The sequence below is a fragment of the Cervus elaphus genome, chromosome 31 (assembly GCF_910594005.1).
Source record: "Cervus elaphus chromosome 31, mCerEla1.1, whole genome shotgun sequence".
NCBI lineage: Eukaryota > Metazoa > Chordata > Mammalia > Artiodactyla > Cervidae > Cervus > Cervus elaphus.
The window spans coordinates 9,539,304-9,565,753 of NC_057845.1; the positions used below are offsets into that span (position 1 = coordinate 9,539,304).

Consider the following 26,450-nt stretch of genomic DNA (forward strand, 5'->3'; position numbering starts at 1 on the left):
ATTTCCTGTTGTGTGTTTATCAGGGTATAGTTGTTTTGCAATATCCTGTTAGTTTCTGCCGTGCAACAAAGTGAATCAGCTACATGTATACATATATCCCCTCTCCTTGGGACCTCCCTCCCATTTCCCCCCAATCCCACCCCTCCAGGCCATCACAGAGCACTGAGCTGAGCTTCCTGAGCTTTATACCCGATTCATACATTCTTATCATCTTTTACCTCCGACTCTATGACCAACCTTGTTCCTCATCTCACAGTTGCCTGGATACTCGCAGCCTGAGTGCTGACAAGCTTCCCAAAGATGAGAAATGTATATATGTCAATCCCAACCTCCCAAATCATCCCACCAACCCATTCCCCACCATGTCCACACACCTGTTCTCTATCTGTATCTCTATTCTTGCCTCGCAGATGGGTTTACTGTACCATTTTTCTAGTTTCCCCATTTACCCTCTGATTTTGAATGCACTTTCAGCTTTTCCTCTCTGTGGCCATCCTGGGTCTTCTTCTGTTGTCTCTCTTTCTTGGCCATTCCAAGTCCTTGCATATTTCACAGGGATATTCTTGGCTTTTGCTGGTGAAGACCTTCACCTCCCACCCAGCTATACACGTATCTCTCTTCCACATGCCTTCTGGAGCCTCAAGTCCTGAAACAACAATTTAAAAGTGCCATCTGGCCATATTTTTCTCCTTTTTTTTTTTTTTTTCTGAGCCACAAATCATCAGAATTTACTGTCCATCCCATTTACAAGCACTCATCTCTATCATAGTGCTTTTCCATGAATGTGCATGTGTCTCACCTCAGGAGGTTGGTGAGGGGCAGGTTCTGTCTGTTGGCCTGGCCTGCCCCCACCCACCCCCAGCCGGTGTTCCAGGAGGTGCAGGTTCTTCTGGCCCTGGGATTACACTGAGAGTAGCAAGGCTTTGCGGTTCTTGGTTTTCATTCATTGGAGGCTGCATTAGGTTTCCACCATAACAGAGTACCACCACCTTGGTGACTCAAAACAATATAACTTATTCTTCCACAGATCTAGAGGCTAGACATCCAAAATCAAAGTGTCTACAGGGCTATCCGCCCTCTGAAAACTGTAGAAGAATCTTTTCCTGCCTTGTCCAAGCCTCTGGTGATTTTCTGGCAATTTTTGGTGATCCTGGGCTTGTAGATGCATCATTCCAGCCACATGGCTATCTTCTCCTGCTGTGTCTTCAACATTTGTTGTTATTGTTGTTCAGTCACTAAGTCATGCCCAACTCTTTGTGACCCAATAGACTGCAGCACACCAGGCTTTCCTGTCCTTCACTATCTCCCAGTTTGCTCAAACTCATGTCCACTGAGTCAGTGATGCTATCTAATCGTCTCATCTTCTGTTGCTCCCTGCTCCTCCTGCCCTCAATCTTTTCCAGCATCAGGGTCTTTTCCAATGAGTCGGCTCTTTGCATTAGGTGGACAAAGTACTGGAGCTTCAGCTTCAGTATCAGTCCTTCCAATGAATATTCAGGGTTGATTTCCTTTAGGATGGACTGATTGGATCTCCTTGCAGTCCAAGGGACTCTCAAGAGTCTTCTCCAACACCACAGTTCAAAAGCATCACTTCTTCAGTGCTCAGCTTTCTTTGTGGTCCAACTCTCACATCTGTACATGACCACTGGAAAAACCATAGCTTTGACTGTACAGACCTTTGTTGTATCTGGCTCTGTGTTCACATTTCCCCTTTTTATAAGGACACCAGTCATATTGGTTTAGAGCCCACTGGAAGGACCTCATTTTAACTTGATAGACTTTATGAAGACCCTTTTTAGTAAATAAGGTCACATTCTGAGGTATTAAGGGTTAGAAATTCAACATATCTTTTTTAGGGAGCCACCATTCAGTCCATGAGATGTGTACTTCCCTTCGTCTCAGGCAACTTTATTATATTTTTTCTTAAATAGAATTTAGTACTTCAATCAACAACTGAAACATGAGAAACTATGGGTCTTTGACTTAGAATGGGCTTCCCTTGTGGCTCAGCTGGTAAAAGAATCCATCTGCAGTGTGGGAGACCTGGGTTCAACCCAAAGGTTGAGAAGATCCCCGGGAGAAGGGAAAGGCTACCCACTCCAGTATTCTGGCCTGGAGAATTCCATGGACTGTATAGTCCATGGGGTCACAAAGAGTTGGACAGGACTGACTGACTTTCACTTTCACTTGACATAGAATGGGCCAGGGAATGTACAGATTTGGTGTCACCAAGAAAGGCACTATAAGATAGGAATATTTAAAAAGAAAGAAAGGGCTTTCCTGGTGGTTCAGTAGTTAAGACTCCATGCTCCCAATACAGGGGACATGGGTTCAAGTCCTGGTGAGGAAACTAAGTTCCCACATGCCACATGGCATGACATTAAAAAATAAAAAGAAAAAAAAAGGAGCCCTGTTGTGCTGTTCTTCCAGGGTTTATTTTATTTTATTTTTTAATTTTTTTTCTAGGGTTTAATAGTTGGAAAAGTATGAACTTTTGAATAGATTAGTTGTAAAATTTGAACCCTGACCCATGACTTATTAGTTCTGTGATTTGGGGGACAACCTGCATGCTTCTGCCAAACTTGTTTCCTTATAAGAAGAATCAGTGTAATGACACTTGGTAAATGAAGCATGGTTGAAAGAATCGTAAGGCTTCCAAAGCACCTGGCAAGTAGTAGATATCGAGAATATGTGATCGTTAGTTCTGTACAGTCTGTATTCTGAATATCCCAGCAGAACTGTAAATGGCCCCAAGCCAGGTCACCCAGTGGACATCCCCACCCCCCCATGGCTGCCAGATCAGCTTGCAGCAAGTCATTGCTCTTCTCTTTCCTCCCTAAACCACAGCAGTGATTCAGAAGAGCAAAAATGACAAAGGAACTACTTTTCATTGTGTTTCTGTGTTACTTGCCATCACTGAAAGATGGGAAAAATAAAGTTTTCTCCTGTGCTTCTTCTAGTTTAACATATACCATAATTTTCCTTGTTGCACTCACATTTTTTATAAATAATGTTCCCTAAGTGTATGCCATAGAGATTTATTTCCATCCTTTGATTATTGTTTGTGTGTAAAGATGGACATATGTAATGTGGCTGCTGCTAAAATGAATGTAGCAGAACTCACTAGACTAGAGGCCATTCACTTCAACGTTTGGATGGAAAGTGACATTATCTGTCAGTAGTCCAGCATTTTTAGTAATCTGTGTTAAAGATAAGATTTTCAAAGTAGAATTTGAATTTAAAAAATGGGAATAGTTGAGGAGGATATCCTATAGTTGCAAATTCATTTGTTTTCTAGTTGTCTATGAATTTTACACTGCAAAAGAAAAAGTCCATGCTTAGGCTAGATTGGGGTTCCAAGTTGAATTTGGAACAAGTATCATTTGTTTCTCATGTGCCAACCACATTAGAGCTTACATATCCAAACAGTAGGGTATGTGACAATGGAAAACTTTGTCTTCACGTTTCTGTTAATTTTAAGGCAGACATTCCTGAACTGGCCTATTATTATAGGTCCATATAAACTACAGTGAACTAAGGGAATATTGAGTGTGCATGGGTGAGTTGAATAAGCAAACATTACACATACATGTGATGTGCTTACACATATATTTCTGTATTATTTTATAATTGCCAAAGGGGGGGCGGGGATTCTTGTTTTTAAGGAATCAAGGAAGAAGTTTTTTTGAAGATTGATTCTCCCCCCCCAACCCCCCCCCCCCAAAAAAAAACATCTAGTAAGGGTGGAGGGGTTTGAAAAACCTTTGAGCAAACTGGTACTCCAAATGAGAGTTTACTCGAAGTGAAGTAAAATTTGATTGTTTCACAAGTAAAACAGGCTTAAAGCAATGCACAGGGCATTCTGAATGCTTGCATCTGGTTTGATTCAAATGGTTTCATATTCGTGGAGTTTCAAATGAAAATAAAGTTCACAGCAAAACGAAATGCTATTTAAACCCATGTGAACTGGAGCCAGTGAAAAAATTCATCCTCGTAACCGCAACGTGTGAAGTTCTGCTTGGTAAGTCATTTTTCAGAGAAGGTATGCAAAACCAGATACACCTGCATGCTTGGGTTAATTCTTGGGGTTAAATTAGGTCAACCTCTCTCATTCAATGTCTCAGCAAACAGTTTCCTCAATTTTCTTTCCTCTACCATCTATTTATGGAGTTTCTACTATGTATGAGATTTCACCCTAAGTGTGTTGATGCTACAGTGATGGCCTGTGGAGCATAAGATTCATGCCCTTGAAGAGTTTACACCCTAGTAGACAAAAACACATGCTTTTATGTGGTAGAATGATTTGTTGAGTATTAAGGGAGCTATTAAAAGAGAGAGAGGAAGTATAATTGGTTTTTCAACTCCTTAAGACAGAGTGAGAAACACAGGTTCTTTGCCATGTCTGACCCCTCTTGGGACTTCTGTGTTGGGGCAAAGAGGATTATCATAGCTATGAAAAGCCCAAACTTGCTACTTTGCTGGGTTTGAAGGAGAACTCTATCATAATCAATCACAAAGTTTCCTGGATCAGGCACCCCTAATAGGCATTGCTGCTGTTGTTCAGTCCTAAGTCATATCCAGCTCTTTGTGACCCCACGGACTGCAGCACACCAGGCTTCCCTGTCCTTCACTCTCTCCTGGAGTTCTCTCAAACTCATGTCGATTGTGTCAGGGATGCTATCTCACCATCTCATCCTGTGCTGCCCTCTTTTCCTTCTGCCTTCAATCTGCCCCAGCATCAGGGTCTTTTCCAGTGAATTGGCTCTTTGCATCAGGTGGTAAAAGTGTATTAGGGTTCTCAGAGAATCAGAAGCAACAGAGATATATAGGAGAGAGGAAAAAAAGAGAAAGAGACAGACAGACAGACAGACAGACAGACAGACAGACAGACACACAAAGGGATTTAACAAAATTGGTTCACATGATTGTGGAGGCTTGGCAAAGTCCAAAATCTGCAGAGTAGGGGAGGGAGGAGTGGACTGGAGACCCAGGGAAGAGTTGAGATCTAAATCCAAAAGCAAACTCCTGGCAGAATTCCTTCTTGCTCAAGGGAGAGCAGTCTTTATTCTATTCATGCCTTCAACTGATTGGATATTCTCCACATTATGGAGAATAATTTGCTTTAATCAAAGCCCACCAATTTAAATGTTAAATTTCCTTCAAAAAAAAAAAAAAAAAAACTTCACAGAAATATGCAGAATCACATTTGAGTAAAGGTCTGGGCATTATAGCCTGGCCAAAGTGACACATAATTAACCATCATAATGCCAGTGATGGTCTGGAGTAAAGAGGGTGAAATGTGGTCTCAGCAAAGACTAGACCCCCATGACTACCTAGAGAGAGTTTTGCTGAGTTTGAAAAGAAAATTAAGAGTTTTGAACTTACCTTTTCTGGAATATGGCACCCACGAAAGAAAAGATAGTTACCAGAGACTGTAACATAGAAGGAAAACATTGGTGAGATTTCTCAGTGCTTAGAATAGTACTAGCGCATAATAGATACTTAATATATGCTGAATTAATAACTTAGTAACTCACCTGGATGGAATATGTTGAGTGTGGGTTGGAAAGAATTCCTCCAAGGGGAGATTGCATGTTTTGAGGGGCAAAAACTTTGCCTGGTACCCAAGTTTACCTAACCGGTATTTGGGGGATTAGGGAAAATAGACCAAATTAGCTTTTGAACAAGTGCTAAGGTTACTGTTCTTAATCCAGGTTAGAGGCTTGGCTCCATCTTGTTCTGGATGAGATCCTGATCAAAAGTAAGTTTTCCCTGTGGGATGAAAATAATCGTTTTGTGAGATAATAGATAAGACTAAAAACTGAAGTACCTAATTGGTTTGTTTTTCCTCTTTCCTCTTTCAGATAGATAGATAAGTCTCTTTATGCCAAGGGCAAAAGAATATTTTGGAAAAGTTAGGGTTCACCAAAGATACTGTGATATGTATCCTAAGGGAAGGAGAGAAAGGAGGGACAGAGAAGTGAAGAGACCTTTGAGAATCAAGCTGAGGTGAGAGAAATGGAGAAAGTTCAAAAATTAAAAGAAAATGAGAAGTAGTGGTTTTCAGGAAAAGCATGAATCCAAGCCCTTCTGGTTGGTTTTACCCTAAGGTAACATACCCTAGAGGCTAGATCTCAACCACAGCTGGGGAAAGAGCATGAATCCAAGCCCTTCTGGTTGGTTTTGCTCTTAGGTAGCATACCCTAGAGGTTAGATCTCAACCACAGCTTGGGATAAGAGATCCACCAAACTACCACTGAGTGGAAACCACAAATGTCAATCATGCCCATGATGGTTAGATGGTGAGAACCTTCTTTTTCATTTTAGGAATCCCATTAAGATCCTGGATTCTGGAGCCACCCTGACTTGGTAAGGTCTCCTGGGCTGTTTGAGATGAACTGGTCATCCCTGTGGATTAGATAAAATTTAATCTAAAGTTTTAAAAAATAGTAGATTTAAAGTTAAAAATTGGGTCTGTGCATGGAGATTCATAGTTACTATATATATTTAACTAGTCAGAAAAGACAGCACTGGAGGAAGAGTGAAGGGCAAATGATGTCTTTAATCTGAACATTAAGGAATACTGTGTTAAGAAATTAACATCTGGGTTTGCATTGATGACCTTGGCAAAATGGGGCAACTTAGTGTTGCTCATCCTCTCTGGGTGGAAAATTTTGGTCTTTTCTTTTGGAAACCTAGCTTATGTCCTGACGTCCTCTGACTTCTTGGAAGCAGCAGAGGCTTATAGGTCATGGAACTTCACCTCACTGTCTCTCGTCATCCTCCATACTCAGTGCTCTGATGTGGTATGAGCCAGAGTGCCTACTTTGAGCCCTAAATACAGTTAACACATACAATCTTTGAATTTCTAGAAACATACCTCCTCTTTTCTCTCTTTTATTTCTCCTCTCTCTACCCTCACCTTTCCTTTTCATTTTATCAGTTTAGCATGACTCTATTTAAAAATTCTCTCTCTCTCCAACATCAACATCAATTTTTATCAGTCTGAACAACTAGAAATATATAGTAGATTTAAGTTTTAGAATAGAAATGAGGCAATAGATGTATACACATTAAAAAATAAACTATAGTATATTTTGCATGTTCAAATTTTAAATTTACTAAATAATATTTTTTCAGATCACTAAAAAGACAATTTAACAAAAGAAGGAATAGGAGGTAGCAAGGGATTTGAATGCAACAGGAGTTTAATGATCACTACTGTACTGATGACTTTGAACCATGCATCTTAAAGCAGCAATAATACACAGTTTTACTTTGAAGTCCTGATGGTAGAAAGTTTATTGTTTACAATTCTTTCAAGTTCTCAGGAACTTTGTAGACTCCTTTCTGTTCTTATCTTCAATCTTTCAAACTTCTTTTAGAGTGTTAGGTAGTGAGTAGTTTCCTCTTTACATTTGTTTAAAAAAGACTTTGTTTCCATTATTTTGGGAGGTGGTCATAGAGAATCCTGCTGTGATTTAAGTCAGAGAGTGTTTTGCCTATATTTGCCTCTAGGAGTTTTATAGTTTCTGGTCTTACATTTAGATCTTTAATATATTTTGAGTTTATTTTTGTGTATCGTGTTAGAAAGTGTTCTAGTTTCATTCTTTTACAAGTGGTTGACCAGTTTCCCCAGCATCACTTGTTGAAGAGATTGTCTTTTCTCCATTGTATATTCTTGCCTCCTTTGTCAAAGATGTCCAAAGGTGCATGGATTTGTCTCTAGGCTTTCTATTTTGTTCCATTGATCTATATTTCTGTCTTTGTGCCAGTACCATACTCTCTTGATGACTGTAGCTTTGTAGTATAGTCTGAAGTCAGGCAGGTTGATTCCTCCATTTCCATTCTTCTTTCTCAAGATTGATTTGGCTATTTGAGGTTTCTGGTATTTTCATACAAATTTTGAAATTATTTGTTCTAGTTCTGTGAAAAATACCATTGGTAGCTTGATATGGATTGCATTGGATCTATGGATTGCTTTGGTTAGTATACTCATTTTCACTGTATTGATTCTTCCAATCCATGAACATGGTATATTTCTCCATCTATTTGTGTCCTCTTTGATTTCTTTCATCAGTGTTTTATAGTTCTCTCTATATAGGTCTTTTGTTTATTTAGGTAAATTTATTCCTAAATATTTTATTCTTTTCGTTGCAATGGTAAATGGAATTGTTTCCTTAATTTCTCTTTCTGTTTTCTCATTGTTAGTGTATAGGAATGCAAGGAATTTCTGTGTATTAATTTTATATCCTGCAAATTTACTATACAAAAATAAACAAATAAGACCTAATTAAACTTAAAAACTTTTGCACAATGAAGGAAACTATAAGCAAAGTGAAAAGACAGCCTTCAGAATGGGAGAAAATAATAGCAAAAGAAGCAACTGACAAAAAATTAATCTCAAAAATATACAAGCAGCTCATGCAGCTCAATAACAGAAAAATAAACAACCCAATCAAGAAATGGGCCAAAGAACTAAACAGACATTTCTCCAAAGAAGACATACAGATGGCTAACAAACACATGAAAAGATGCTCAACATCACTCATTATCAGAGAAATGCAAATAAAAACCACAGTAAGGTACCATCTCACAGTGGTCAGAATGGCTGCTATCAAAAAGTCTACAAACAATAAATGCCAGAAAGGGTGTGGAGAAAATGGAACCCTCTTACACTGTTGGTGGGAATGCAAACTAGTAGAGCCACTATGAAGAGCAGTGTGGAGATTCCTTAAAAAACTGGAAACAGAAATGCCATATGACCCAGAAAACCCACTGCTGGGCATACACACTGAGGAAACCAGAATTGAAAGAGACACATGTACCCCAATGTTCATCACAGCACTGTTTACAATAGCTAGGACATGGAAGCAACCTAGATGTTCATCGGCAGACGAATGGATAAGAAAGCTGTAGTACATATACACAATGGAGTACTAGTCAGCTATTAAAAATAACACATTTGAGTCAGTTCTAATGAGGTGGATGAAACTGGAGCTTATTATACAGAGTGAAGTAAGTCAGAAAGAAAAACACCAACACAGTATACTAACGCATATATATGGAATTTATGAAAAGATTAAAGAAAGGTGGTAATGAAGACCGTATATGCGAGACAGCAAGAGACACAGAGATAAAGAACAGACTTTTGGACTCTGTGGGAGAAGGCAAGGGTGCAATGATTTGAGAGAATAGCATTGATACATGTATATTATCATATATGAAACAGATCGCCAGTCCAGGTTCAATGCCTGAGACAGGGTCCTCAGGGTCGGTGCACTGGGATGACCCTGAGGGATGGGATGGGGAGGGAGGTGGGTGGGTGGGGTTCAGGATGGGGGACACATGTACACCCCTGGCTGATTCATGTCAATGTATGGCAAAAGCCACTACAATATTGTAAAGTAATTAGCCTCCAATTAAAATATATTAATTAATTAAAAAAAAGAAAAACAAAACATAAGGAATAATTTTGAAATTGTTAACAAGGAGAGTTTTTAATTTGTTTTATTCCCAAGCTCAAGCTCCCCACAACTTTTTAAACTTCAGCTGAATGTAGAAATAGAAGTAAATGTAATTGTGGCAGAGACTGACCAGAAGCACACTAAGGCCACCCTGGAAAAGATAAGGTTTCCCAGCCTCACTTGCAGTTAGTTTAGCATCAGATGCTGGGGTTCTGGCCAATGGAATGTAAATAGTATTGATCTGTTCCCTTCTAGACCTATTCATAGTGTGTCCCATGTAATACTTGAGCCTCTCCATGTTCCACTCACATGGCTAAAAGTCCAAGATGCTGAGATGGCTGAAACACCTAATGGAAGGATCCTCAAGTCACTGATTGGAGGAAAGACACCAGAAAGAGCCTCCCAACCCACAATGAACTGTGGTGAAAGTAAAAAACAGACTTTTAATGGTATCAAGCAACTAAAATTTCAGTCATCTGTTAAAACAACTAGCCTACATTATCTTGACTAATGTAATGATACAAAAAAGTTTTGATTAATTGTATTATTTTTTTTCTGTTTAAAATAAAGTTGATTTTTGTCTGTCCAAAAATAAAAGAAAATTTAGGAACACCTTAACTTATTTTACTTTTATTTTTCTGTTTATGAATGCACAGAAATGATATATGATATATATATTTTTAAAAATTTATTTATTTATTTATTTTTTCAGTGGGTTTTGTCATACATTGACACGAACCAGCAATAGATTTACACGTATTCCCCATCCCAATCCCCCCTCCCACCTCCCTCTCCACCCGATTCCTCTGGGTCTTCCCAGTGCACCAGGCTCGAGCACTTGTCTCATGCATCCCACCTGGGCTGGTGATCTGTTTCACCATAGATAATATACATGCTGTTCTTTCGCAACATCCCACCCTCATCTTCTCCCACAGAGTTCAAAAGTCTGTTCTGTACTTCTGTGTCTCTTTTTCTGTTTTGCATATAGGGTTGTCGTTACCATCTTTCTAAATTCCATATATATGTGTTAGTATGCTGTAATGTTCTTTATCTTTCTGGCTTACTTCACTCTGTATAATGGGCTCCAGTTTCATCCATCTCATTAGAACTGATTCAAATGAATTCTTTTTAATGGCTGAGTAATATTCCATGGTGTATATGTACCACAGCTTCCTTATCCATTCATCTGCTGATGGGCATCTAGGTTGCTTCCATGTCCTGGCTATTATAAACAGTGCTGCGATGAACATTGGGGTGCACGTGTCTCTTTCAGATCTGGTTTCCTCAGTGTGTATGCCCAGAAGTGGGATTGCTGGGTCATATGGCAGTTCTATTTCCAGTTTTTTAAGAAATCTCCACGCTGTTCTCCATAGCAGCTGTACTAGTTTGCATTCCCACCAACAGTGTAAGAGGGTTCCCTTTTCTCCACAGCCTCTCCAGCATTTATTGCTTGTAGACTTTTGGATAGCAGCCATCCTGACTGGCGTGTAATGGTACCTCATTGTGGTTTTGATTTGCATTTCTCTGATAATGAGTGATGTTGAGCATCTTTTCATGTGTTTGTTAGCCATCTGTATGTCTTCTTTGGAGAAATGTCTGTTTAGTTCTTTGGCCCATTTTTTGATTGGGTCATTTATTTTTCTGGAATTGAGCTTGAAGAGTTGCTTGTATATTTTTGAGATTAATCCTTTGTCTGTTTCTTCATTTGCTATTATTTTCTCCCAATCTGAGGGCTGTCTTTTCACCTTGCTTATAGTTTCCTTCGTTGTGCAAAAGCTTTTAAGTTTCATTAGGTCCCATTTGTTTAGTTTTGCTTTTATTTCCAATATTCTGGGAGGTGGGTCATAGAGGATCTTGCTGTGGTTTATGTCGGAGAGTGTTTTGCCTATGTTCTCCTCTAGGAGTTTTATAGTTTCTGGTTTTACATTTAGATCTTTAATCCATTTTGAGTTTATTTTTGTGTATGGTGTTAGAAAGTGTTCTAGTTTCATTCTTTTACAAGTGGTTGACCAGCTTTCCCAGCACCACTTGTTAAAGAGGTTGTCTTTTTTCCATTGTATATCCTTGCCTCCTTTGTCAAAGATAAGGTGTCCATAGGTATGTGAATTTATCTCTGGGCTTTCTATTCTGTTCCATTGATCTATATTTCTGTCTTTGTGCCAGTACCATACTGTCTTGATGACTGTGGCTTTGTAGTAGAGTCTGAAGTCAGGCAGGTTGATTCCTCCATTTCCATTCTTCTTTCTCAAGATTACTTTGGCTATTCGAGGTTTTTTGTATTTCCATACAAATTGTGAAATTATTTGTTCTAGTTCTGTGAAAAATACCGTTGGTAGCTTGATAGGGATTGCATTGAATCTATAGATTGCTTTGGGTAGAATAGCCATTTTGACAATATTGATTCTTCCAATCCATGAGCATGGTATGTTTCTCCATCTGTTTGTGTCCTCTTTGATTTCTTTCATCAGTGTTTTATAGTTTTCTATGTATAGGTCTCTTGTTTCTTTAGGTAGATATATTCCTAAGTATTTTATTCTTTTTGTTGCAATGGTGAATGGTATTGTTTCCTTAATTTCTCTTTCTGTTTTTTCATTGTTAGTATATAGGAATGCAAGGGATTTCTGTGTGTTAATTTTATATCCTGCAACTTTACTATATTCATTGATTAGCTCTAGTAATTTTCTGGAAGAGTCTTTAGGGTTTTCTATGCAGAGGATCATGTCATCTGCAAACAGCGAGAGTTTCACTTCTTCTTTTCCTATCTGGATTCCTTTTACTTCTTTTTCTGCTCTGATTGCTGTGGCCAAAACTTCCAACACTATGTTGAACAGTAGTGGTGAGAGTGGGCACCCTTGTCTTGTTCCTGATTTCAGGGGAAATGCTTTCAATTTTTCACCATTGAGGGTGATGCTTGCTGTGGGTTTGTCATATATAGCTTTTATTATGTTGAGGTATGTTCCTTCTATTCCTGCTTTTTGGAGAGTTTTAATCATAAATGAGTGTTGAATTTTGTCAAAGGCTTTCTCTGCATCTATTGAGATAATCATATGGTTTTTATCTTTCAATTTGTTAATGTGGTGTATTACATTGATTGATTTGCGGATATTGAAGAATCCTTGCATTCCTGGGATAAAGCCCACTTGGTCGTGGTGTATGATTTTTTTAATATGTTGTTGGATTCTGTTTGCTAGAATTTTGTTAAGGATTTTTGCATCTATGTTCATCAGTGATATTGGCCTGTAGTTTTCTTTTTTTGTGGCATCTTTGTCAGGTTTTGGAATTAGGGTGATGGTGGCCTCATAGAATGAGTTTGGAAGTTTACCTTCTTCTGCAATTTTCTGGAAGAGTTTGAGTAAGATAGGTGTTAGCTCTTCTCTAAATTTTTGGTAGAATTCAGCTGTGAAGCCATCTGGTCCTGGGCTTTTGTTTGCTGGAAGATTTTTGATTACAGTTTCGATTTCCTTGCCTGTGATGGGTCTGTTAAGATCTTCTATTTCTTCCTGGTTCAGTTTTGGAAAGTTATACTTTTCTAAGAATTTGTCCATTTCATCCAAGTTGTCCATTTTATTGGCATAGAGCTGCTGGTAGTAGTCTCTTATGATCCTTTGTATTTCAGTGTTGTCTGTTGTGATCTCTCCATTTTCATTTCTAATTTTGTTAATTTGGTTCTTCTCTCTTTGCTTCTTAATGAGTCTTGCTAATGGTTTGTCAATTTTGTTTATTTTTTCAAAAAACCAGCTTTTAGCTTTGTTGATTTTTGCTATGGTCTCTTTAGTTTCTTTTGCATTTATTTCTGCCCTGATTTTTAAGATTTCTTTCCTTCTGCTACCCCTGGGGTTCTTCATTTCTTCCTTCTCTAATTGCTTTAGGTGTAGAGTTATGTTATTTATTTGGCTTTTTTCTTGTTTCTTGATGTGAGCCTGTAATGCTATGAACCTTCCCCTTTGCTTTTACAGTATCCCATAGGTTTTGGGTTGTTGTGTTTTCATTTTCATTCATTTCTATGCATATTTTGATTTCTTTTTTGATTTCTTCTATGATTTGTTGGTTATTCAGAAGCGTGTTATTTAGCCTCCATATGTTTGAATTTTTAACAATTTTTTTTCCTGTAATTGAGATCTAATCTTACTGCACTGTGGTCAGAAAAGATGACTAGAATGATTTCAATTTTTTTGAATTTTCCAAGACCAGATTTATGGCCCAGGATGTGATCTATTCTGGAGAAGGTTCCGTGTGCACTTAAGAAAAAGGTGAAGTTGATTGTTTTGGGGTGAAATGTCCTATAGATATCAATTAGGTCTAGCTGGTCCATTGTGTCATTCAAGGTTTGTGTTTCCTTGTTAATTTTCTGTTTAGTTGATCTATCCATAGTTGTGAGTGGGGTATTAAAGTCTCCCACTATTATTGTGTTAGTATTAATTTCCTCTTTCATACTCGTTAGCGTTTGCCATACATATTGTGGTGCTCCTATGTTGGGTGCATATATATTTATAATTGTTATATCTTCTTCTTTGATCCTTTGATCATTATGTAGTGTCCTTCTTTGTCTCTTTTCACATCCTTTATTTGAAAGTCTATTTTATCTGATATGAGTATTGCGACTCCTGCTTTCTTTTGGTCTCCGTTTGCGTGAAATATTTTTTTCCAGCCCTTCACTTTTAGTCTGTATGTGTCTCTTGCTTTGAGGTGGGTCTCTTGTAGACAGCATATATAGGGGTCTTGTTTTTGTATCCATTCAGCCAATCTTTGTCTTTTGGTTGGGGCATTCAACCCATTTACATTTAAGGTAATTATTGATAGGAGTGGCCCCTTTGCCATTTACTTTGTTGTTTTGGGTTCACGTTTATACAACCTTTCTGCATTTCCTATCTAGAGAAGATCCTTTAGCATTTGTTGAAGAGCTGGTTTGGTGGTGCTGAATTCTCTCAGCTTTTGCTTGTCTGTAAAGCTTTTGAATTCTCCTTCATATCTGAATGAGATCCTTGCTGGGTACAGTAATCTAGGTTGTAGGTTATTCTCTTTCATTACTTTCAGTATGTCTTGCCATTCCCTTTTGGCCTGGAGGGTTTCTATTGATAGATCAGCTGTTATCCTTATGGGAATCCCTTTGTGTGTTATTTGTTGTTTCTTCTTTTTGTCTTCTTCTTCTGGGATTCCTATGATTCGAATGTTGGGGCGTTTCACATTGTCCCAGAGGTCCCTGAGGTTGTACTCATTTCTTTTGATCCTTTTTTCTTTTTTCCTCTCTGTTTCATTTATTTCCACCATTTTATCTTCTACCTCACTTATCCTATCTTCTGTCTCCGTTATTCTACTCTTGGTTCCCTCCAGAGTGTTTTTGATCTCATTCATTGCATTATTCATTTTTAATTGACTCTTTTTTATTTCTTCTAGGTCTTTATTAAACATTTCTTGCATCTTTTCAATCTTTGTCTCCAGGCTATTTATCTGTAACTCCATTTTGTTTTCAAGATTTTGGATCATTTTTATTATCATTATTCTAAATTCTTTTTCAGGTAGATTCCCTATCTCCTCCTCTTTTGCTTGACTTGGTGGGCATTTTTCATGTTCCTTTATCTGTTGGGTATTTCTCTGCCTTTTCATCTTGTTTAGATTGCTGTGTCTGGACTGGGCTTTTTGTATTCTGGAGGTCTGTGGTTCCTTTTTATTGTGGAGGTTTTTCCCAGTGGGTGGGGTTAGACAATTGGCTTGTCAATGTTTCCTGGTTAGGAAAGTTTAAGTCGGTGTTCTGGTGTGTGGAACTTGATTTCTTCTCTCTGGAGAGCAATGGAGTGCTCAGTAATGAGTTTTGAGATGGGTCTATGTGTTAGGTGTCACCTTGGGCAGCCTGTATGTTGACGTTTAGGGCTATGTTCCTGCGTTGCTGGAGAATTTGCTTGGTATGTCTTGCTCTAAAACTTATTGGCTCTTGGGTGGTGGTTGGTTTCAGTGTAGGTATGGAGGCTTTTGGACTGTCACTTATTACTTAAAGTTCCATGTAGTCAGGAGTTTTCTGATGTTCTCAGGTTTTGGGCTTAAGTCTCCTGCCTCTGGATTTCAGTTTCATTCTTCCTGTAGTCTCAGGACTTCTCCAACTACACAGCACTGATAATAAAACTTCTAGGTTAATGGCGAAAAGATTCTCCCCCGTTAGGGACACCCAGAGAGGTTCACAGAGTTACATGAAGAAGAGGGGAGGGAGGAGGGAGATAGTGTTGAGCAGGAGGAGAAAAAGGGGGACTCAAGAGGAGAGAGACAGATCTACGCAGTTGTCTGTTCCCAGAATGTTCTCCGTACCCCAGACACCCACCAAGATTCACAGAATTGGATTGGGAAGAAAAGGGGAAAGGAGGAAATAGAGGTGTTCTGAGGTAGAAAACAGAGTCAAGATTGGGAGAGAATAATCAACACACTCCTGAATAAAAATGGGAGCTGAATATTGGATTCTTAAATGTTCACAATTTATATCATATATTGAAAAACAAAAATTAAAAATCTAGAGTAGAGATTAGACTCTTAAAAATACTATATTAAAAACAAAAACCAAAACACACACAAAAATTTTTTTTTAAATATATATGAAGTTCAGTTTAAAAAATAGGGCTTCTCTCTTTTTTTTGGTAAGGTTATAGTGTATTGAAAATGAAAATTAAGGAGTAGTAGAGGAGTACTAGAGGACTTTAAAAGAAATAAGAGAAAAAGAAAAATAGAAAATAGAAGAGAAAAAGGAGAAAAAAAAAGATTTTTCCCTAATTTAAAAAAAATCGTAAAAATCTATGAAAATGAAAGTTAAGGAGTGATGGGGGAGTAATAGGGAATTTTAAAGGAAAATAAAAGAGAAAAAATTAAAAAAAAATTTTTTTTTTCTTATAAAAAAAAAAAAAGTAAACATATATCTAGGAATTTCTCTGGAGCTGTTGAGGTCAGTGCCGGTTCGGCTCAGTTTCAGATATCTCTTCGTTCCAGCTTACACTTAGGGATTTTAATCTGTTGCACCGGTCCCTTCTGAAGCGGTTCCCTTTGTTTATTTGGCTTCTGTTTGCCGGTTTCTTCAGAGCCTCATTTCCGCCCTGACACAGGCGGGCGGAGGTGGACTCTTATTCAGGTAGCTAGTTCTGTCGCGCTGCGGGGAGGGGCTGGCGCTGCGGGGAGGGGCTGGCGCTGCTTTCTCCCTCTGCGCTGCTCAGGCTCCCGGCTGCTCTATATGGAGCGCGCTGCATGCTGCGCGCAGCTCCAGCCCTCGGGTGTTCCACAAAAGCGCGGAACAAAAGGCTGCGTCCGCTCTTGTGCCTTCCCCGTCAGAGTGGTCCAGGCAGCTAGGAGCTTGACAGGCGCACTTTCCCCGGGTGCTGCGCGCCCACTCCCTTCCGCGGTCCCAATCTCAGTTTCTGCCGGCGCCAGTCGGGTGCGTGCGCCTTCTGCCCTCCGCGTCCTCAGCCCCAGTCCCCGCCCGCGCCGGTCGGGTGCCTGCGCCCTGTGTCTCGCTGCGACCTGCTCCCGCCTCCGGCGGGTCTGGGCTGGTCCGCAGTCTGCGAGCTCTTCTCTGGACTTTCTCAGTCCCTTTATTCTGCGAACGGCCGGCAGCGAGTTCGGGCCGGTTAATTTTCTCTCTCTTCCCTGCTCTCCCACAGTTCAAGTTGGCAACTCACAAAAGCTCCCTCCGATTGTCCTCAGGGCACTCAGGCCCGGACCCTGCCCCAAACAATGCCGCCCGCTCCTCTCCGTGCTGCCCTCACTTGCTGGTGGCAGATGCGGGTGTCTGGGGCACTTTTCTGCTGAGAGTTGCTTTTAGGCACGTAATCTGTGTGTTTTACTTATTGTTTCCCTCCCAGTCAGGTTGCCCTCCTAGATTCAAACACTTCCCCCAGGCCCGACAGTGCGAGGGTTTCCTGGTGTCTGGAAACGTCCTCTAAAGACCCGCTTCCAGGGACGGATCTCCGTCCTTAGCTCTTTTGTCTCACTTTTTGTCTTTTATATTTTGTCCTACCTCCTTTCGAAGACAATGGGCTGCTTTTCTGGGTGCCTGATGACCTCAGCAGGCGATCAGAAGTTGTTTTGTGAAGTTTGCTCTGCGTTCAGATATTCTTTTGATGAATTTGTAGGAGAGAAAGTGGTCTCCCCATCCTACTCCTCTGCCATCTTGGCTCCTCCCCATATATGATATTTTTAAACTATGGTCAGTTCAGTTCAGTCGCTCAGTCTTGTCCAACTCTTTGCGACCCCATGAATCACAGCATGCCAGGCCTCCCTGTCCATCACCAACTCCCAGAGTTTACTCAAACTCATGCCCATCGAGTCGGTAATGCCATCCAGCCATCTCATCCTCTGTCTTCCCCTTCTCCTCCTGCCCCCAAATCCCTCCCAGCATCAGGGTCTTTTCCAATGAGTCAGCTCTTCGCAAGAGGTGGCCAAAGTATTGGAGTTTCAGCTTCAACATCAGTCCTTCCAATGAACACCCAGGACTGATCTCTTTCAGGATGGACTGGTTGGATCTCCTTGCAGTCCAAGGGACTCTCAAGAGTCTTCTCCAACACCGCAGTTCAAAAGCATCAATTTTTCAGCACTCAGCTTTCTTCACAGTCCAACTCTCACATCCATACATGACCACTGGAAAAACCATAGCCTTGACTAGATGGACCTTTGTTGGCAAAGTAATGTCTCTGCTTTTTAATATGCTATCAAGGTTGGTCATAACTTTCTTTCCAAGCAGTAAGCATCTTCATGGCTGCAGTCACCATCTGCAGTGATTTTGGAACTCAGGAAAATAAAGTCAGCCACTGTTTCCCCATCTATTTCCCATGAGGTGATGGGACCAGATGCCATGATCTTAGTTTTCTGAATGTTGAGCTTTAAGCTAACTTTTTCACTCTCCTCTTTCATTTTCCTCAAGAGGCTTTTTAGTTCCTCTTCACTTTCTGCCATAAGGGTGGTGTCATCTGCATATCTGAGGTTATTGATATTTCTCCCGGCAATCTTGATTCCAGCTTGTGCTTCTTCCAGCCCAGCTTTTCTCATGATGTACTCTGCATATACTCTCCACGTGTACTCTCCACGTTCAAAGTCAGGAGGGGCGGCCATGAGAAGATACCCCTCTTCCAACATAAGGAGCAGCGGCTGTGCTTTGCTGGAGCAGCCATGAAGAGATACCCCACGTCCAAGGTAAGAGAATCCCAAGTAAGATGGTAGGTGTTGCGAGAGGGTATCAGAGGGCAGCCACACTAAAACTATGAGTAAATAGATACAAAAGAAAGAATTCTTTACATGAGTTTAAAATAAAAAGATATTAAAAAAGGCTTTAACATAAAGATCAAAGAGATTGTTCTTTGATTTTTTTTTTTTTCATTAAGAAAGCTTTTTTTTTTTTTTAAGCCAGACTTAACATTAAAGAAGGATTAATGCCAATGACTCTCAAATTTTCTGAAAAGTTAAGAGAGAAGAAAGCACTTCAAAACTGATTTTACAAGGCCAGTATTGTAGTTATATGAAAACCAGATATGGATACAACAAGAAAATAAACCTACAGGTCAATACCCATGATGAAGATAGATGTAAAAATTCTCAATAAAATTCTAGCAAACCAAATTTAACAGCACATTAAATTATCATGCACCATCGTCATGAGTTTTATCTCTATGATGCAAAGATGGTTCAATATATGGAAATAAAAATGTGATATACCACTTTAATAGAATGAAGGATAAAATATATGATCCTTTTGATAGATGCATATAAAGCATTTGACAAAAGTCGGTACTCTTTCATGAGAAAGCTGTTGACAAATTGGGTAGAAAAGGAATATGCTGCTAACTTTGAACTCAACCATGAAAATCTAAAAGCTTTTCCTCTAAAATCAGAAATAAGACAAACATGTCCACTATAATCACTCCTATTCAATATAGTACTGAATGTCTTAGGGCAATTAGATAAGAAAAAGAAAGAAAAGACATGAAGATAAGAAAAGAAGTAAAACTATCTCTGCTTGCAGATGACAGTTAGATATAGGGAAAATCCTAAAGCTCCAACAAAACACTATTAGACCTAATAAATAAGTAAAGTTGTAGAATATAAAATCAATGTGCAAAACAATCAGGTGCAATTAGTTGCATTTTTATACACTAATGCTAAAAGAGAAATAAAGAAAACAATTCCATTTACAATAGCATCAGAAACAATGAAATACTTAGGAATAAGTTTAACCAAGGAGATAAAAAGTCTGTACATTGAAAACTACAGACACTGAAGAAAACACAATTGAGTAGGAAGATACTGTATTTGTTGATCAGAAGAATTAACATTATTAAAATGTCCACACAACACAAAGTTATCTATAGATTCAATGCAATCCCTATCAAAATTCCAATGGCAGTTTTTCACAGAAATAGGAAAAAACAATACTAAATTCATATGGAACCACAAAAGACCCCAAATAGTCAAAGCAACCTTAGGAAAGAACAAAGCTATAGGCATCATACTTCCTGATTTCAAACTCTACTGAAAAGCTATAGTAATCAAAACAGTATGATACTGACATAAAAAAAGACCAAAAGAACAGATTACATTGCATTACAGGGCAACAGAATCCAGAGCACAGAAATAAACCGACACATATATGATCAATTAATATTCATCAAAGGAGCCAAGAATACTCAAAGAAGAAAATGTCATCTTTCCAATAAATGGTGTTAGGAAACTTGGATATTCACAAACAAAACAATGGATCTGTAGCTTATAACATCTACAAAAGTTAACTTGAAATGAATTAAATACTTAAATGTAAGACCTGAATTGTTAAATTCCTGGAAGAAAACAGTGGGAAAAACCTCCTTGACATTGGTCTTGGCAATGATTCTTTGGATATGACACCAAAAGCAGAATCAATAAAAGCAAAAATAAATAAGTAGTATAACATCAAACTAAAAGGTTTTTTTCATAGAAAATAAATAACAAAATAACAGGCAATCTATTCAGTGGGAAGAGGTATTTAAAGCCATATATAAGATATGTGGTTAATATCTAACATATACAGGGAACTCATATAACTCAATAACAACAAATTAAAAAAAAAAATCTGGTAAAAATATGCAGAGGACCCAAATAGACTTTTTTCCTGAAGTAGGGATACAAGCGACCAACAGGTATATGAAAAAATGTTCAATATCAAAAATTATCAGGGAAATAGAAACCAAAATCACAATGAAATATCACCTCACACCTGTTAAATTTGTCATAAAGATACAAGAGATAAGTACTGGCAACAATGAACTGTGGAAAATTCTTAAAGAGATGGAAATACCAGACCACCTTACCTGCCTCCTGAGAAATCTGTATGCAGGTCAGGAAGCAACAGTTAGAACTGGACATGGAACAACAGACTGGTTCCAAATAGGAAAAGGAGTACGTCAAGGCTATATATTGTCATCCTTCTTGTTTAACTTCTATACAGAGTACTGTGAAATGCTGGGTTGGATGAAGCATAAGCTGGATCAAGATTGCCTGAGGAATATCAATATGCAGATGACACTATCTTATGGCAGAAAGTGAAGAGGAACTAAAGATCCTCTTGATAAAAGTGAAAGAGGAGAGTGAAAAAGTTGGCTTAAAACTAAACATTCAGAAAACTCAGATCATGGTATCTAGTACCATCACTTCATGGCAAATAGGAAACAATGGAAATAGTGACAGACTTTATTTTTTGGGGCTCCAAAATCACTGCAGATGGTGACTGCAGCCATGAAATTAAAAGATGCTTGCTCCTTGGAAGAAAAGCCTAGAGAGCATATTAAAAATCAGAGACATTATTTTGCTGACAAAGGTCCATCTAGCCAAAGTTAGAGTTTTCCCAGTAGTCATGTATGGATGTGAGAGTTGGACTATAATGAAAGCTGAGTGCCGAAGAATTGATGCTTTTTGAACTGTGGTGTTGGAGAAGACTTTTGAGAGTACCTTGGACTGCAAGGAGATCTAACCAGTCAACTGTAAAGGAAAACAGTCCTGAGTATTCATTGGAAGGACTGATGCTGAAGCTGAAACTCCAGTACTTGAATTGACTCATTGGAACAGACCCTGATGCTGGGAAAGATTGAAGGCAGAAGGAGAAGAATGAGATGATTGGATGGCATCACCAACTTGATGGCCATGAGTCTGAGCAAACTCTGGGAGTTGGTGATGGACAGGGAAGCCTAGAGTGCTGCAGTCCATGGGTTTGCAAAGAGTTAGACATGACTGAGTGACTGAGCTGAACTGAAGTACTGGCAAAGATGTGGAGAAAAGGAAATACTTGTGCATTGTTAGAGGAATGTAAATTGGTACCATCACTATGGAAAACAGTATGAAGTTTTCTCAAGAAATTAAAAAATAGAACTATCATATGGTACAGCAATCCTGTCTATAGGTTTATATTAAAAAGGAATGAAATTACTATTTTGAAGAGATATGTGCACCTTCATGTTCACTGCAGAATTATTTACAACAGCCAAGACATGAAATCACTCTATGTCCATTGATAGAAGAATGGATAAAGATGAGATATACATGCATATATATATATATATATATATATATATATATATATATGAATGCACATATATGAATATTACTCAACAATAAAAAAAGAAAGTCTACCATTTACAACAATATGGATAAAAGGTGAAGGCATTTTTCTAAGTGAAATAAGTCAAAGAAAGAAAAATGAGCTCATTTATATATGGAATATTAAAAAAAATGGCTTCTTAGTATTTTAGTTTTGCTTAAGATACAGCCCATGTCTGTTGGAGGATAGAATAACAAGGTTGTTGGGCTTAACCTCTTGTGCTTCCCTATTCTTTAATCTTGATAACTCAAGATTCATTGCATCAGTACCTCTCCAAATATTTATTTATATATGTATATTTCTGCTTTATTGACTATGCCAAAGCCTTCGACAGTGTGGATCACAATAAACTATGGAAAATTCTGAAAGAGGTGGGAATAACAGACCACCTGACCTGCCTCTTGAGAAACTTGTATGCAGATCAGGAAACAACAGTTAGAACTGGACCTGGAACAACAGACTGGTTCCAAATGGGAAAAGGAGTACATCAAGGCTGTATATTGTCACCCTGCTTATTTAACTTATATGCAGAGTACATCATGAGAAACCCTGGGCTGGAGGAAGCACAAGCTGGAATTAAGATTGCCAGGAGAAATATCAATAACCTCAGATATGCAGATGACACCACCCTTATGGCAGAAAGTGAAGAAGAACTAAAAGGCCTCTTGATGAAAGTGAAAGAGAAGAGTGAAAAAGTTGGCTTAAAGCTCAACATTCATGGCATCCGGTCCCATCAGTTCAGTTCAGTTCAATTTAGTCGCTCAGTCATGTCCGACTTTTTGTGACTCCATGTATTGCAGCATGCCAGGCCTCCCTGTCCGTCACCAACTCCCGGAGTCTACCCAAACCCATGTCCATCGAGTCGGTGATGCCATCCAACCATCTCATCCTCTGTCATCCCCTTCTCCTCCTGCCCCCAATCCTTCCCAGCATCAGGGTCTTTTCCAATGCGTCAACTCTTTGCATGAGGTGGCCAAAGTATTGGAGTTTCAGCTTCAAAATCAGTCCTTCCAATGAACACCCAGGACTGATCTCCAGTCCCATCACTTCACAGCAAATAGATGGGGAAACAGTGGAGACAGTGGCTGACTTTATTTTTCTGGGCTCCAAAGTCACTGCAGATGGTGATTGCAGACGTGAAATTAAAAGACGCTTACTCCTTGGAAGGAAAGTTATGACCAACCTAGACAGCATATTAAAAAGCAGAAACATCACTTTGTCAACAAAGATCCATCTAGTCAAGGCTATGGTTTTTCTAGTGGTTATGTATGGATGTGAGAGTTGGACTATAAAGAAAGTTGAGCACCGAAGAATTGATGCTTTTGAACTGTGGTGTTTGAGAAGACTCTTGAAAGTCCCCTGGACTGCAAGGAGATCCAACCAGTCCATCCTAAAGGAGATCAGTCCTGGGTGTTCATTGGAAGGACTGATGTTGAAGCTGAAACTCCAATACTTTGGCCACCTGATGTGAAGAGCTGACTCATTTGAAAAGACCCTGATGCTGAGAAAGATTGAAGGCAGGAGGAGAAGGGGACGACAGAGGATGAGATAGTTGGATGGCATCACTGACTCGATGGACATGGGTTTGGGTGGACTCTGGGAGTTGGTGATGAATAGGGAGGCCTGGCGTGCTGTGGTTCATGGGGTCACAAAGAGTTGGATATGGCTGAGTGACTGAACTGATACTGATATGTATATTTACACATATTTATGAATATATATCACATCTTCCCTGGTGGCTTAGATGGTAAAGCATCTGCCTACAATGTGGGAGACCCGGGTTCGATCCCTGGGTGGGGAAGATCCTCTGGAGAAGGAAATGGCAACCCACTCCAGTACTCTTGCCTGGAAAATCCCATGGAAGAAGCCTGGTAGGCTACAGTCCATGGGGTCGTAAAGAGTCAGACATGACCGAGCAACTAACGCTGCTACTAGTGAGACTGCCAAGTGATCCATTTCTGTTTTAAATGTTGACTATATAAGGATACTGAATCATAAACTAAAGCTTTCAATATAGTGATACTATTGGAAGAAGTAATTTCAGTCCTAGGAATGGCTAACTCTTAAATGGGATTAGAAAAATAAGTGTCCTTGATAATTTCATATGTCTTAGGCTTTCCAGTATGAGAGCAAAGCAGATGGCTAAAATAATTCAGAAATTTCAAGAAAAACATTTAAAAGTTCTTTGCAGGTTATTGTGTCACCAAAATAATATATTTCCTGTTGCTGAACTTTAGCACATAACATTCAAGCTGTAATTATTCGTTTAGAGAGAAGAAAAAAAATTATACAGAGTTAATGCAAATTCTCTCAAAATGATCCAAGAACATGTAGTTTGATTTTTTATGCTGTGATTATTTTTTTCATATATGAATACAATATTCTAAAAGTTTCAACACCCTGTTGCATAAGACTTGCATAGCATATGGCTCTGGTGGTCAAGATAATTAAAAATGGTAGGCATTTTGGGAACACACAGTCACAAAAGCAAAGAGGTTAAAATGATAACATATGTTGGAAGATGGAGATTCAAAATCTCACTTTTCTTGAATAACATCTCTTCTTTACTTCAATGAAGGTTCACATGTAGACATAAAGTGGAAGGGGAGGGTGGGATGAATTGAGAGAGTGGCATTGACATTATATATACAACACCATGGGTAAAACAGATAGCTAGTGGGAAGCTGTTGTATATCAGAGAGAACTCAGCTCCTCTGTGATGACCTAAAGAGGTGGAATGGGGGCAGTGAGAGGGAGGTTCAAGAGAGAGGGGGTATATATATATATATAAACATATATATATATATATAAACATGTAGATGATTTACATTGTTGCACAGCAGAAACTAACATAGCATTGTAAAGCAATTATACTTTAAAAAGATAAAAAGTAAAAATAAATAAATAAATAAATATCGCTCTTCAGTCAACAGGTAGAGACTTCCATAGAATCCTCTTTTGCCTTAAACTGGGATGGGTGAAGGAAGATTGGGCAGAGGGGTAGGAGGAAGCACATCGTGTTTGTTTGCTTTTATAAGATTCATTTCTTTTCTTCTAGAATGTCTGTGAATACTGGACTGAAGTGTGCTATTATACCAATGGGGACAGAACATAGAAGACCATCCACATCTACTGAAATGGTCCAATAATTACACACCATTTTTAGCTCCAAAGATTTGAATGTATTTTTGCTTTACTTTCCCACTAAGATTAGAAAGAAGCCAAGCTTCTAGTTTCACATCCTGGAAGCATTAGTCTCCAGAACTCTAAAAAAGACTGAATAGGATGTGATGATTAGTGTCCTACATTGCTGACCTAGTTTTTTTTTTTTTCTGCTTAGTTTCCTTATAATTATGAACTATCAGAGCTGTGTGTGACTTCAAAAAGCAATGTTTATGATTCTGTCAAGTGTAGTGTTAAGCTTCACCTGGGTATGTGGTCATAAGATTGTAATTTTTTCAACAAATAGTTATGATTTTGGTGGAAAGCTTCATATTGCCCACTTTTATTGAGAAATGTTTAAGTAATTGGTTTAAAAATTAGTCTGTTGAAAAATAGCTGCATTTTGTGAAGGGTCACGGGTGACTTTTTCAGGGCCTCTTAGTCATTCACAGGAGGACTATAAAATGTGTTTCTAGCCTTGTTTCCTGAGACTGTTCTTCATCTGTTCTGTGCTGCAGCTGTGGATCTTCCAGCCAACACCTGAATAAACTGTATTTGCCCCATCAGTCCTGACTTTGCACTTGAAGCTTCCCTGAGGCGAAGGTTAATCCCTCACTTTCTCTCATTTTTCAGGACTGAATTTTGATGGTATCATTTTGAGAACACCAAGGTTTTATGTAAAAAAATCAATCCTATATTGTGACATTGAAAACACACTGGGTTGTGATTATTTGTTAATGGGTTTATTTCCTCCTGTTGAAGTTGAATTTCTATTGTCACAAAGTCAGTATTGTATCATTGTTCTTTGAATTATTGATATTTCATATGGTACTAGGCATGAGGAAAGAAAGAATACATCATAATTGAATAAAAAAGAATGAATCTAAGCTAAAATCTCAAACACCAGCATTTCGTTCAAAGGACTGAACTAACTGACAGAATGTACTTCATATTCAGTTCAGTTCAGCTGCTCAGTCATTTCTGACTCTTTGTGACCCCACGGACTGCAGCACACCAGGCTTCCCTGTCCATCACCATCTCCTGGAGCTTACTCAAACCCATGTCCAATGAGTTGGTGATGCCATCCAACCATCTCATCCTCTGTTGTCCCCTCTTCTGCCTTCAATCTTTCCCAGCATCAGGGGATTTTCAAATGAGTCAGTTCTTCCCATCAGGTAGCCAAAGTACTGGAGTTTCAGCTTCAGCATCAGTCCTTCCAATGAATATTCAGG

At 38.9% G+C, this 26,450-nt stretch overlaps 1 long non-coding RNA gene across 1 annotated transcript in view; it reads left to right on the forward strand.

Annotated features, from left to right (window-relative positions):
- Positions 1 to 18,620, forward strand: part of LOC122687410 — a 40,292-nt gene extending 21,672 nt beyond the window's left edge. The window contains exons 2-4 of the long non-coding RNA XR_006339139.1: positions 5,715 to 5,761; positions 6,328 to 6,369; positions 18,468 to 18,620. This is a non-coding gene — a long non-coding RNA (uncharacterized LOC122687410). The remainder of the gene's footprint in view (positions 1 to 5,714; positions 5,762 to 6,327; positions 6,370 to 18,467) is intronic.
- Positions 18,621 to 26,450: the final 7,830 nt, after the last annotated feature.